Genomic DNA, 13,973 nt, shown 5'->3' with positions numbered 1-13,973 from the left:
AACACTAAATGCACCGAACTTAAGTACGAAATGATACCAAATCATTCAATCAAACACAAGTATAGCATGCAAAGGTCCTAAAGCTTGAAAGCTAATAAAGAGGACTACAAAGGAGGCATGCAATACATGGCACAAATGCATGAACCAATCATGGACAGAGCTGAAATAGGTCAAAACAATGACCAAAACATGATAAGATGGAGGCTCAAAGACCTAGGCAAGATGGCATACATGCTACGCCACAAACTAGGCAACAATGCACAACACTCAAAGGCATTCAAAGCATGAAAGAAGTAGGAATATAAGCATGCTATAAGCTCTGAAATGTCATGAAAAATGATGCCAAATCAAGTACATGATACAAATGAAGCATGTTATGGTGCCCGAAGCTTGAAGCTAGCATAGGCATTTGTACTACAACTATGCAAAACATGAAGCATATGGTCGAGGCATCCCAAAACTGTCCTAGAACATGCCAAACTGATACTAAAACATGCATGGAAGGAAGCCAAAACAAGCTAGCATGAGGGGCATATGGCATGGTGAATGCAAGGCAAATAAGGTGGATTACACTACACTTATTAAGACCAAGCATGGGATGACTTAACCAGCAAAATTCAGAGTTATATCATGGCAAAATAATCCCAAAAACACATTGAAATGATGGCTCACAAGCTAAGGCATGAAGGCATACGCAATGGTTCATGTTAAGGCATAAAGGGGCAAACCCTCCAACGCATTGAATGAGTGATAAATGTGAATGCATGAGCATGAAACATGGACTAAAATCACATATGAAATGGTGCCAAATCATTCAAATAGTCCAAGTAAAGCATGCTAGTGGACTTCACACACAAAGCTAACAAGTTAGAATGCACCATGGCTATATAAAGCAAGTCATGCATGGTCAAAACAACACAAATCACAGCTAAAGCATGTTAAAACATGGACAAAAGCTTCTCAAGGGTAAGCCAAAAGCATGCTAGAATGACATGTCAAAGCATGAGGCATGTTAGGCTAATTCATGGAAATGCACTACAAGTGCATGGAGCATGCAAAGACTGACCAAACCAAACCCTAACAAAGGTATGACATGGAAGAAGATCACCAAAAACATGCTTAAATAGACTCAACACAAGCTAGAATGACATGCTACTTCATGAAGCATACAAGACTAGTGTGTGTGATTTACACTACAAGTGTATAAACTATGCATGGAGTGACTAAACCAAGCAAAAACAGTGGTAAGCCTCAGCAAAATAACCCCAAATACATGTTAAGAACAAGCCAACACAAGCTTAATAAACATGCTTACACATGAGGCTAATGAAGCAAGTATTGAAGACACAAGGAGAGGGGATGGCCCTCTCCTTTTTGGGACCTTAAAACACCATCCCCACCACTGAAATCCCTCTGTATTTCAGTGGTGAGAAGGCCAAAACAAGGTGATCCCAAAGCTTAAAAGGAAGGCACAAGAACAAGGCCAAACAAGGCCTAAGAGGGGGTAAACAACCCCAAACACAAAACTGACTTTAAACAAAGATCTTAAGAACCAAAATACAAAACTTTTTACAGTAGGAAGTTAAGCTCAAAACAGCATGCAAATAGGTTCAAAAGCTTAAGCAAAAATGGGGGTTTTAAGGGTTAGAAACTCACCCTTGAAGACCACCTTTAAAGCTGCAACTCCAACAGGTTTTTCATTCTCAAACCAACCCAAGAACACCAAAACCAGCCCTAAGCACCTTAGCAACAAAAGGATGCTGTTTGAGTGTGTGTTTGTGTGTTAAAGTAAGACAAAATGACTCTTTAAGGCACAAAATAGGAGCAAACAAGGAAGAATAGATACAAAGGTATATCTATCTCTCAACCTCAATTTTCTGAACCTAGAGAAGGGAGGAGGAGCCTCCCTCTTATAGAGAGCAAAAGCATAAGCTTCTTGAAGAAACTAAGGCTCAAGGCCATCCCTCCATACACATGGAGGATGGTTCTTGTGCTCTCCAGTTGTGCCAGCTGGCCCAAAATATCTCCGAAAAGGTGACCAAAAGCGGCCAACCACTTTAAGTGGTCTCCCAGAACAACAACTGGTCAGCCATGGTGGGAGAAGGTCTAGGGCATGAAAAAAAGCAAATGGTGTGGTTGCCGACCACTTTTGATGGTCCAAAGATCAGGGAGACCAGTTGTCCAACCAGAAAACTGGCTGGCAAGAGAAAAAGTGGTCTCCAATGGGAAATACTGGTCTCCCACCCTCGTACCGCCTTCCAAATAAGGAAAACAAGATTTGTACCAAAAACAAACCAAAACGGATGCAAGACGAGAGATCGGGACGCAAAGCAGGCAACCGTAATCCTTGAAAACTAGTCCACGAGCATCGAAAGTGGTCTCCCGGACCACAGTGTTTCTCTAGGCAGAACCAACAAGGAGTGGTTCAAAAACCATGCTACACGGAGAACGTTAAACGGTCCCGAGACAAGGCACGCGGCCGAAGGCTCCGAAAATCAGAAACTAGTCTCCAAACGGGAAAAGTGGCCTACGACCACAAAGAGATGGTCTACAAGACCTCTCCCTTCCTCCGGGATGAGAAAACAAGATTTGGTCCACAAACCGAGCCAAAGCACAAAGAGTTCAGAGGCCCGGAAGCAAGGCTCTCAGTCGAAACTCTAGAATCTCGAAACGAGCGCAACATGCACTATCACCGAGCGCTTAATCGATGACGTCTGAGTCTTAAGGTCGGTCAAAAATGGGATGTCTACAGACTCCTGTCATGGTTCTAAATCTAATCTCACAAAGTGCAATGTGAGACTGATAAACACCAAATAGTCCAATCCGGCAAGTCATTTTGGAAAATCAGATTTTAAATCAAATAATGCCAAAATTAGACTGCTTTGCCAGATTACAGAGTCGCCACCTAAATATTTTATTTTTAGAAAATTTAGGAAACCCTGACTCATGCCAAAGGCCACGTGTCCATCATCACCAAAGTTGCCTCGGCTCAGGAACTTGGGTACGGGGGGGAAGGTCATGAAATGAGCACCCCCGCTCGCCCGATCAAAGGATCGGCCTCTACTAAGCATGATATGTTGTTTTATAAACACATGTGTTCTTATTCCGGTTATTAGCTAACTTTACTACGTGATGTGCACATCATACAAGTATAGACTAAGTTGCGAGACTTAGAACAAATCGACTCATGTTTGTTTTTGAAAAAATGGTTTGAAAGTGCTACTCGCAAGTAGGCTAAAGTGCGGATTTGCCACCCTCGAGTGGGCTTTAAAACATGATTTTTCCACTTCGCAAAGTGGGCTTAAAACTCGTATTTGCCGAATTGTCCCAACTCAAGCAACAAAGCCTTCATCTACAAGCATCGTGCAGTTAATCACCTAAGCAAATAACCTCATGGCAAGCATGCTATCATGGCAACACTCACACTCATGCAAGTATGGTAAAGCGTAAAACTTACAGTGTACTCCAAGCCAAAACAAAAGCTAATTAGAAATAAATGCATGATCCTAACTGTACAAAATGCCTAATGTAACTAAATAGGCTCGGCTATCTAAGATGGCATATGAATGCAACAGTTTGATACACGTATTCAAATAGGTATTGAAATACGATGCAGTTTGAATGATGCAGCAAGCCCGATGCATGCAATATAAATGAATGATGCAAACATGCAAGCATAAGGTATGCTAATCAAAACGTGCCCTAATCTAACCACTGAAAGGGGATAAATAAAAGGGAGAAAGACGTGGGGTTAGAAGACATGCACACACACACGCACACTTATTATAACATTGCACCCTCTCGCAGGAGGGTCCGAATAAATAAGCTAACCATCTACGCTAAGCTAAGCTAAGCTAATTATTACAAACTGACTAATTAACTAACTTAGCTAATTTAATTACAACATAATTGAAATTGAATAACTAGCTAATCTAAGCTAATTAGAATATTACAAAATGAACTAAGCTAAATTAATTACAGCACTAGTAATTAACCACAACTAGCTAATAAAGAGATAAGGACGGATTCGTGGGCGAGGGAGATATGCATGCTCAGTTGCGTCGCCCCGAAAATCCACCCCCTTGCCTCAAGATGCCTCTGTTTGCACATCTCTGGACCTCTAAAAATTGTGCCAACCTCCAGATTGCTTCTGTTTGATCCCAAGAGCACAATGATGGTTGATCGGCTAGAAATGGTGGCCATCGAAAAACATTGATGGTCAGTCGGCTGGCTTCGGTGGCCAGTCGGCTAGGACATATGGTCGGTTGGCCATTGATCTCCTGAACTTCCTCCTTTTGCTGTAACAGAGAGCAAACAGAGGCATGGCAGTGCATTTGCAATGAAATGTGTGTACTGCCACCCTCCTTATCATGTCTCAAGCTTAAAAGAGTGTGACACTTGGCTCTCAAGCCACCAACTAAGCATTTTCAATGCATGGTGGCCAAATAACAAAGCCTGTACAAGGTTAATGAATGCACACATAAGACTTGAAAGGCCTCCACCCTATCATACACAATCAAGGGGGACGGCGACCAAGAAATGTGACACGTTTCATCATTTTGAGTATGAAATGCCCCACATTTCTTGTGTTTGGATTAACGTCCGGTCCAAACACATGTAGTGCAAGTAACATGCTTATCTTAGTCATGTTTTACTTGGCTCATTTTTGTTTACACATTTTAAGTTACCAAACCATTCTTTAATTGATCTGTCCAAATGTGAAAGTCCTCTAATGAGAGGGGTCAACCGAAAGGGTGGTTTAGGACATGAGAGGGATTATGCCTTTGACTAGGAGGAACCCTCAAAAGAGGGTTAAAGACATTTGAGCACAAACCCTACCTCACGCTTAAACACAAACTTAAGGCCAAACAACCCTCAAAATAAATTGAAAAATGAAGAAATGGGGGAGGTTGCAGATGTTTTCAGCGCTAAAATGGCATGACAAATAAAGCTATAACATGCAAACAACTCATGTACAACATGCTAAAGGCCAAAGACAATGAAACTAGTGAAGGACACAACACAAGAGGCAAGCAATACAATGCTCAAATGACCAAACCAGCCCAAAATAGAGCTATACCATGCCAAAACAGTGGCTAAACACTACAACAAAAAAGGCTTTTGGTGACACACTGAAAAAAATTTGTCACCAAATTTTCGTCACTAAAGTGATCTGCGGCGAAAAACTTTGTCAACACGTTTGTGGCCTATACGTCATTGCTAAAAGTACCAGGTGACGAAAAACAGTTTCGTCGCCTATTTTTGATTTTTGGCGACGATTCGTCGCTAAAAGTTGAATTTTTCGTCCTCTATAACATCAATTTCGTCGCCAAAACTAAATAATAGTTTATTTAAATTTTTTTTTTGCAACAAAATATTTCGTCACCAAATAGATTTTAGTGACGAAAGTTTTCCTCACCAATGATATGGATTAAGGTGACAAAAACATTTGTCACTAAAATGAGCAGAAAAGAAAATTCTTCAATGACAAAACATTTTGTCACCAAATATTTCAATTTAGCGACGAAATATTCAGCAAATGTGATGAAATTTTTTTGTTTCGTATTATATCATTAGTGACAAAATTATTCGTCCTGTTTTTTGAAAACTAATAGCAACATTTTTTATTTCGTCACTAATAAAAATTAAAAAATTGAAAATGGGGGTAATATTTTTTTTTGAATTTTTTTCTTTTCAGTAACAATTCCCTGTGCATTTCAATAACCTGTTCAATAAAATATATATTACGAATCAAGACAAAAATCTGTTCATTTTCATAAACATCACAATCGAATTTCAGCACTATCCACAAAAATATAATATGAACTGCATGCAGATTATAAACATGTCTCCTAATATCCACAAACAACGTCTACTAATATCCACAAAAATATCATATCAACCGCATGCGGATTACCATACACATCTCCTAATAGCCAACAACAAAACATGTAAGGTAATATAAACAAAAACATAAAATGAGCTGTCATCTGCCCTCCAAATTACAAAACATGTCCATATCAAATCTCGAGTCTGCAAAAAAATGAAACACAAAAAAGAAAAAAAGAAAAAAATGCAAGTTAGACAATTATTATCTTATCCATAAAATATACAATTTAACATGCATTTTATGAACTAGTTTTCAAATCGGGAGTCCGATGCAAGTTCCGTAAGTTTCCACAACTTACATTGCTCCCCCCCCGACGTGTTTGACGTGTTCCGCAGACCATCCCGTGGTTGTTGCACGATTTTGGCCCCCGAAGGTCTATTTTCAAGCTTAAATGTGAAAAAAGTGTAATTTTGGACTCAGTTTTCAAACCAAGAGTCCCGTGCTAGTTTCGTAAGTTTCCACAACTCACATTGGTCCCTCCTGAGGTGTTTGAGGTGTTTCCCAGCCCGTCTCGTGGCTGTTGCATGATTTTGGCCTCCGATGGCCTATTTACAAGTTTAAGTGTGAAAAAGTGCATTTTTGGACTTAGTTTTCAAATCGGGAGTCTCGTGCTAGTTTCGTAAGTTTTCACAACTCACATTGGTGCCTCCCGAGGTGTTTGAGATGTTCCCTGGGCTGTCTCGTGGCTGTAGCACGATTTTGGCCTCCGATGGCCTATTTTCAAGCTTAAGTGTGAAAAAGTGCATTTTTGGACTTAGTTTTCAAACCGGGAGTCTCGTGCTAGTTCCGTAAGTTTCCACAACTCACATTGGTTCCTCTCGAGGGGTTTGAGGTGTTTCCTAGTCCGTCTCATGGCTGTTGCACGATTTTGGCCTCCGATGGCCTATTTTGGAGCTTAAGTTTGAAAATGTTTATTTTTCGACTTAGTTTTCAAACCGAGAGTCCCGTGCTAGTTCCGTAAGTTTTCACAACTCACATTGGTCCCTCCTGAGGTGTTTGAGGTGTTCCCCGGGGCGTCTTGTGGCTGTTGCACGATTTTGGCCTCCAATGGCCGATTTTCAAGCTTAAGTGTGAAAAAGTGCATTTTTGGACTTAGTTTTCAAACCGGGAGTCTCGTGCTAGTTTCGTTAGTTTCCATAACTCACATTGGTCCCTCCCGAGGTGTTTGAGGTGTTTCGCGGGCCGTCTCGTGGCTGCAACACGATTTTGGCCGCCGATGGCCTATTTTCAAGCTTAAGTGTGAAAAAGTGCATTTTTGGACTTAGTTTTCGAACCGGGAGTCCCGTGTTAGTTACATGAGTTTCCACAACTCACATTGGTCCCTCCTAAGGTGTTTCCTGGGCTGGCTCGTGGTTGTTACACGATTTTGGCCCCCGATGGCCTATTTTCAAGCCTAAGTGTTGGAAAAGTGCATTTTTCTAAATAGTTTTCAAACAAAGAGTCCCGTGCTAGTTCCGTAAGTTTACACAACTTACATCGGTCCCTCCCGAGGTGTTCCCGGGTCTTCTCATGGCTGTTTCACGATTTCGGAGCCCAATGGCATATATTTTAAGCTTAAGTGTCAGAAAGCACAAAACACTACTTATCTCTGGTGTTCAAATTTGATTTTCAAATTTCATGTTTGGTTTGATTTTCAAATTATATTGAAACATGAAAACACAATATAAAAGTAAAGGAGGGTAAATTCAACATATATACCTTATATATGAACTTTTAAATCAATGAATTCTAAACCTACTGATTGTAATAATATTTGGAGGATTCAACCTAAAGCATCGTACCAAAAACTTTAACTCAATATAAAAAAAAAAAGATCCTACAATAAGAAATCAAACATATCCACTATATGAGTGATTCCCTGCTAAAGGAAAAAATCCACTTATCATGGGAAAATAAAATCTCTTCAAACCTACTAATTGAATGCAACTCTTGGTTATTAGACTGGGTACCCCACAGGCAGGTCCACTAACAAGTACTCATTGCATTGGAAGATATGATACAACCCAAACTTGAAAGGAAACCCACCACAAAAATATTGCCTCCCACACGCCAAGGAACATCCAGTGTACCACTAGTAATGATAACTGTAAGGCATTGCCAGGTATTTATTATCAATGCCACATCCAGTACAACTAGAAAATATTTACTATTTAGTAAATAAATACATGTTATCATGGGAAAATATGATCATCAAAATACACTACATTCATTCAAAACCTTCAATGGAACATAAAAAAAAAAAAAAATGAATAATCAGAAAACTTTCAGAGCCAGAAAAGCATACCAATCCAGCTATCTTTTTTATAACTACTGCTGAATTTGAATTTAATCCTTTCACCAGAGTCACTGTCAACTGCTTCAGCATGGAAAGTTTCTTATCTTTATCATCCACTGCAATAACATCTACTCTAAGACCTTCTGAATACAAAGCATGAAGTTCATCTAGAGAAGGAATAGAATCAAACAGTTCCTTGAGTCTTCTTTCCTCCACTATATTGAGTTTTATCAGACAATGACGGTATTTATTTGCATACTAGGCTGTCAAACAAAGACAAAAAACAATTAATTTAAAATTAATCAGGTTTCAGAAATTTCTGGAAATTAACTACCAGATTAAAACATAGAATACTAAATTCACAAGCAACGAGATCTTAACACTTTCTCAGTAGTATATAACACGTGAAACAACTGTAAATCTTCAAAAAAAAATCAATCACATTCTCCTAATTATCTTATGAAGGTCTACTTAGCTGCTAATGTCAATTTCCCAACAATGATGTTTCAGAGCCTATAATCTACCTTTTGTGACCAAATCCCAAATGAACTGCTTTGTTTCTTAATCTACAAGGCTCCAAAGGATTAAAATAATTAAAAAAAAGTTAGATGCTGGCTCCTTTTTCTATTATCTTTGTATACTTTTACATTTTTCCATGAGCATAAACTACACAATAACAGCATCATCTTCATAATATTGCTCATATATCATTTTAAAGTTGTTGCTTCCAATAGTAAAGAACTATGTTTACAAATAGTTTACTTATTAATCATTTTTAGCCAAAGTAATGACATACAAGGAAAAACTGCATAATAAATTGCTAAAACAGAACTGTCAAACTATTGAGCACAATGTATTTAGTGTCTCAGTCAAAGAGTCAAAATGTAAAAAACAGTAGAAGGCATAGAATATAAAGAAGTTTGTATCAATATAAGAAGAGAACATTTTTTTTTTTTAAGGTTGATCTTTCTAGGGATTTTCAGAATTAGGCATCTTAGTATCTTAGGACCAAAAAAAAAAAAAAAACTGAGCATAAATTTCTCCTTTCCCACTAGCTATGTGGCCAAGGGCAAGGAGTTTTTGTATTGAGTTGTGTCCAAAATTAAACCTATAATCAGGTTACTGCTAAGCATTTGATCAGTGTCTTACCTGGCAGTACTGAGCCAACAACCATTGCTCAATTTTCATTTTCAAGCATTTAAAGAACTCTACAACTTCTAAAAACTGGAGTGCATGCTTTAGCTAAACATTTATTTAGTGCACATTCGTAACAATTTTTTTTTCATTTTCCATATATATATATATATATATTTGGATTCTTGAGACATTTGTTACACCATGCATAAATCAAAGAAACAGACCACTGGATGCCAAATGCAAAACTAAGGGTCAATCTAATTAGAATGAGATATTTACCAGCCATTTCAATTTTTTGGGTTCACAAAGGGTCCTAAATAGTTTTTAAAAGTCAAGTAATACACTACCATATTTTCCTTGTGCCTTTCTACTATTTAGTACAATAAATGTTATAGATTTTTAGAATCCCCAAGCATCATCATATTGTATAAAACTATGTGCAAGTTTAGGTATTAGGTTCACATGAGAGGAGATAAAGGCAGCATCATCCACTATGAAAGAAAACCACTTACAGTTACAGACTGTTAGATTGCCCACATACATACACACTATGACATGCTGATCTACTTGTATAGATTGCCCACATACATATACACTATGACATGTTGATCCATGATTACTAGTGATGTGCAAGTTTGATGGAATCAGCCACAGACAAGGCAAGAAACTTTAGCACACTATACCTACATTCAAAATTCAAATAATATATTCTTTTTTTGCTAATCACTTCTAATCTCCAAACATGCTCACTTGCACCAAAGATCCTAGCATAGAAAAGCAAAAACTACGTTCTACTAATTGCACATTTCAACAAAAATATATACTACTCACTGCACCTATAGAATAGAAACCATTGGGAATTGGTTCAGAAAGCGTTACAGTGACCCACAGAATCTGTGAAGCTTTGTGTGATGCCAAACCCTCAACCTTATGCTCTTGGCCTAGAGAAAGCGTTACAGTGCAATTATTTTTTCCACTCCTTACCCCATAAATGACAATTGATCCTACAAGAAATTCCTTTAATAAAATGTTTCCTTTTGGTTTTCTTGGCCTGGAGATCGTACGGCCTGCAAATTTGGACATCATGCTTGTTACGATAAAAAATCAAATGTACTAATTCAAATAAATTTGAAATAAAGACCCAAAGGTAGTTTCTATACCAATTTACTCATGTAGAGAAATAATTTAGGTCTCGCTATCATGTAGAGAGATCAGGGTGTTTTTCTCTAGCAACCCAACCTCGCCACCAACCACCATTTACCTTTATTTTCTTCTTTCATAATACTGCTTGTAATCATACTAATATTTTAATTGCTAAAAGATTTTTTAAAAAAAATATAAATTAAAATGCTTCAATCAATTGATAAGAATTTTCTTCAAGAACCATCGTGGAACTAAAACTGCCATTTACTAATAGCTTAGGCTTTTGGGAAAATTAGGAACTTAACACTAATATACCTGGATGAACAAGGAAAACCAAGGAAGAAGAAAAAAATTGCAACCAAATACAACAATTTGATATACACCAAGGATATAATTGTAAACATTATGAAAAACTAATTTACATTGAAGCCTAAGGCAATGCCCATGCAATTTAATCAAAAGAATTGACTATTCATTGAAAACACTAGAATTAGGAAGAGCATAAGGTAATGAATCATTAAAGTTTTCACAAAATAAGAGCATCCCAACAAATATACCCGATGATTTATAATATTAGCAGATAGCCTTTGAATTTCATGCTCTTCATGATCTACAAACAGTTTTGCCTTTGTTGCAGCAGTAGCAAGACCAGCTTTGGCAGCAAATCTCACCTTTTCAGCAATTAATGGAGCAGCCTCACCATTCTGATTCCATTGGCCATGTACTTCCAAGTTATCTTCTGAAAATTTTAATTTACACGAACCGTTAGGGAAGATAAATTAGATCAACAAGCAAAATTAGCGTTCTACCTTTTTGTTGACTTGAGTTTGTATTTTCTCCATGAGAACTGCCTTCACTATTGCGCGTACTCTCCATATTCATCCTTCATCGGTCAAAGAAGAGCCTTTTAAGTTTCTTTTCAAGTTCTGAAACTACACACATCACACAAATACCACATTTCCAATCTAAAGCTTTGACAAAGTTTCTAATGAGCTATAGAAATTAAATGTTCCTCTATACTTCCAAATCATTATAAAAATTTTCTCACAGAAACTAGAAGCACAAAATACTCTTGAACGATAGCTTAAGGATTTGCAAAACAATCAATTTACCATTTTCCTTTTGTCAATTTACAATCAATTTACCATTTTCTTCAAGAACAATCAATTTACCATTTTCCTTTTGTCAATTTACCATCACAACTACCATTTGAAAACAAAAAATATCGAAATCTCAGCTGTATTTCAAATTTCAATTGAATTTTGTTTAATTGTGGAGTCACATTAACAAAGATGTAGTGGTGCATTGGCAGTGAAAAGACATGGGTAGTGTCTACACGGATAAAACCCCAAATTCAAAGAAAGAGAAATCAAAGAAAAGAGGGAATAAAACCCCAAATTCAAACCTTGATAAGATAGTGTCTACATGGGTAAAACCACAAATTCAAAGAAAGAGAAATCAAAGAAAAGAGGGAATAAAACCCAAAATCCAAACCTTGATAAACAATCAAACCATTATGCACTTGAAGCATATAGAGAAAGATGGAGAGGGAGAGAGGTACCGGAGGGGGTTCAAAGAAGTTGATGATGATGATGGTGGTTGTGGTGGTGGTGAAGTCAATCGAAGCACAATGGGATGGTTGCGACTTGAAGCCATTAAGTAGCCAACTCGGTGAGCTAATCGAATCATAGTTTCGCCAAAACACTTAATCGGGAATGAAATCTTACCTTGCGAGCAGCGAGTTTGAGGGTTACGACCTGAAGCGGAGAGGGGGAGAGTGAGAGAAAAAGCGCGAGAGAGAAGAATTGGGAAGACAAAACGACGTCGTTTTGTCTCTTAAATAATAGGTGACGATATTATATTTGTCTCTAAAATTTTTTACAGTGGTGATGAAACTTTTTGTTTCAAATATGGCACCCAAATTTTCTACCAAAATTTCCAAGAGCGGGAATTTTTTTTTGAGACGAAAAATAAAATTTAGAGATGAAAAAAATTTCGTCACCTATTATTTTATTTTTTTAAAGCATTTGGTGACAAAAATTTGTTTTTGTCTCTAAAAATAGTACAATTGGAGACAAAATCTTATTTTCATCACTAAAACATGTATATTTGGAGACGAAATATTTTTTTGTCACCATAGACTTTTTTGTTGTAGTGAAAATATGTTGAGATGGTAACATAAAAAGCAAGAAAATCATGTTCATGTATTGGCTCACCAACAAGGCGCAAAGCACAACTCTCAAAAGCAATGAAAGAGTGGAATATGTGAGAGTGTGACAATGATAAATTCTCTGAAATCACATGCGAAATGATGCTATGGCATGCAAACAATCCAAGCAAAGCATGTTAGATGGTCCAAAACACAAAGCTAGTGAAGGCCATTTACACTACAACCATGTAAAACAAGCCTCGAAAGACCAAGACCACTCAAAACAGAGTTAAACCATGCTAAATTAGAGCCAAAAACATGCTGAGACCAAGTCACAAAATAGTAGAAAGATAGGCCAACTCATTAACCATGTTAAGATAGTAAGCAAAATTACACTACAAGTGCAAGATGCAAACAACTATTGACTAAACCAACCAAAAATAGAGTTTAAACATGTTAAAATATAGCCAAGAACATGCTTGAACTAAGCTAACATAAGCCATAAAAAGATGCTACTTTGGAGTGCTAACAAGGCATGGCATAGAGAGATAAGAAGGGGAGGCCACCCGCTTCCATTTTGAACCTCAAAACAAACTTTCTACCACTAAAATTTCCCTGGAATTTAGTGGTTTTAAGGCCAAAAGAGATGGACTCAAAAGCTTTTAAAAGAAGGCTCTAAAGGCTTTGCAAGCCAAAGAGCAAAGGGAGGAAGCCACCCCCTAACCACACAAAGCTCAAACCAATATTCTAGAACCTTAAAAACAGAGTTTTTTTGAAGTTAAAACCAGCCTCAAAGTAGTGTAAAAAGATGGCCAAGCACTTAATTAAAACAAGGTTTAAAGGGGGTAAATTCTTACCATTGAAGCACAACAGCAAAACAGGTCTTCTTCTGGGCCAAAAACAGCTTTAGGATATCCAAACAAGCCTTAAGAAACCTCAGCTCCAACATAGGGTATTTGGTTAAGAGGTGTATGTAAATATGTGAAGAAATATCACTTTCAAACACAATAGAGAGAGAGAGAGATCTAGAGAGAGAATTTTCAGCTCTGAAATTTTGTGACCCCAAAAATGGTGGAGAGGCCTCCCCTTATATAGAAAAACAAGCCAAAAGCTTGCTTGAATCCATCCATACACATGTATGGAGGATACACTCAGTCTGCAACAGCTGGCACACAAAATAACTAAAAAAATAGAAAAATGGCCGTCGGCCACCATTAGTGGCCGGCCAGCCATTAATGTGGTCGACTGGCCATCAGTGTAGCTGACAGGCCACCACTGATGGCCGATGGGAACAAACTCTAGCCGATTGGTCGTAGGGCTGGCAAGTAGGCCACCCTCTTCCCCAAAAGCAAAGCTACAAGCCCTTGGTCCACAACCAA

Source organism: Camellia sinensis, chromosome 4 (genome assembly GCF_055761805.1).
Source record: "Camellia sinensis isolate YWXY chromosome 4, ASM5576180v1, whole genome shotgun sequence".
In the NCBI taxonomy this organism is placed as follows: domain Eukaryota; kingdom Viridiplantae; phylum Streptophyta; class Magnoliopsida; order Ericales; family Theaceae; genus Camellia; species Camellia sinensis.
This window is presented reverse-complemented; position numbering follows the sequence as displayed.